Below are 1,898 nucleotides of genomic sequence, written 5' to 3'. Positions count from 1 at the left end.
ACAATTATTACATTAACAATGGGATGTTGCCTCACACTTATGACTTTGGTTGGAGTGCAATATTTGATAACTTTCATCCATGTAAGTTTTATTTATATATTTAAGTATTCTACCATTTAAAAAATAAGTCTATTATTTTAAATGTTTCAAATATATTTAAATATCTTATTTTTAAGAATATGTTTATCATTATGAAAATGTGTTTGTTATTTGTTATTTGTTATTAGTAATTTAGTATTGCAAGGATCTATTTTAAGTGGTGAGTTGTGGAAAACCATTTTCCTCTTATCCAAATTATTTTATAAGTTAACTTCAAGGACAATTTTTTAATTAACATTTATAATAGTTTTTAATGTGAGAAATAATAGGAACAATGATTTAGATAAAATTCATCTGATCTTACTATTAATAAGTTTTAAGTTTATAGAGTTATTAAGCTTCACTTTAGAGGGTTATTAAACCTAAAGTTTTGTGAGGCAATTCTAAAATCAATGCAAAGGAGATAGAGAGCTGCCATTAGTTTATCATTCTAAGTTGAAGAGTAAAAATTTTGCAAGTGAAATATTAACAATTGTTAAATTTTCATTTATTTTTGAAATTCTACAAAATCAACATTATATTGACATTTTTCACATAATCTCAACTACAGCATGTGGCTTTTGCAATTATGACTTTTGCACCATGAACTTCTATTCCGCTATCTTAATGCATGGATACAAGAGTACACCTAGGTACTTGTTCATTTGGAAACAAAGCCAAAATTCCTACAATTGAAAATGCCTGCAAAATTCCTAAGAACTTACCACCATCAATGAAGTAAATATATCTATGACATGTGGTCTATCAAGCATATTTTAAGATTTTGATGGTTGAGGTATATCAAGCATATTTTAAAATTTTGAGGATAGTTGTGAACCCAATCGCATAAAAACATGTTTAAAAATGGTATTTGATTGTTTATCACTAACTACCTATAAGGTCGAAAAAAATAAAAATTGTCATGTGAAAGATATACACAAACCATATATTGTCTTGTTGTTTCTCACTAATAATAAGTAAAATAAATAAGGTGGATTATAGTTGAGCTGGTTATGCATGTCTGATGGAGTAATTGTTTTTAATGTGTTGAGGATAGGTTAGTGGTCAACACTCATCTACGAAAACTTTATGAAATATTAAAACACTTTTAATACAATATGTTGGATTTACTACAAACCCATACCCCACTTGATTTCATGTGATTATGATGGGGGAGAGGCCGGGGAGCCTAGAAGATAGCCTCACATAAAATCTATAGTCCTTGAGATGAAAATTTCTTCTTGGGAAACTTTTTTGTTCTCTTTGGTGGAAAAAATCCATTTGTTTTTATTGAAATTGCAACATTTAAATGGTCTAATCAAAACCCAAATGGAAAATTGAAAATAATGAAATATGAGCACATTGATTATAATAATGGCAGGTCTGAGTGAGTGGAATAGATTTCCATATTTGCACATAATTGTAATATCTTGTATTTTGGAGAAGAACTCATATCCTATCAAAAACTGAGTAAAACAAATTTTATCATTTAACAAGTCATTAGTTTGTTTTGGTCATGTTTTTTTCTTATGATAAATATATGAAAAAATTTAACATAATTGTGTTATTGAAGGGTAATTTTTTAATTAAAATTTTATTGGTGACAGATTAATTTATTATCAAAACATTGTAGTTGAAGGGCCAAATTTTAAACATAACGTTCCTCGAAAGAAACACAAAAACCCAAAACGTAAAAAAAAATTGTTTGACCGGTAAAGAAAAATCCAAATTTCCACCGTGCTTGTACCAATGATTACTACTTCTTAATTTAATTATCATGTGTTTTTTATTTATTTTTAATTATATGTTTTAAAATAAAA

The sequence above is a fragment of the Pinus tabuliformis genome, chromosome 4_1 (genome assembly GCF_031772625.1).
Source record: "Pinus tabuliformis cultivar Carrire ecotype Pingquan chromosome 4_1, CPIR1, whole genome shotgun sequence".
NCBI classification, from domain to species: Eukaryota; Viridiplantae; Streptophyta; class Pinopsida; order Pinales; family Pinaceae; genus Pinus; species Pinus tabuliformis.
This window is presented reverse-complemented; position numbering follows the sequence as displayed.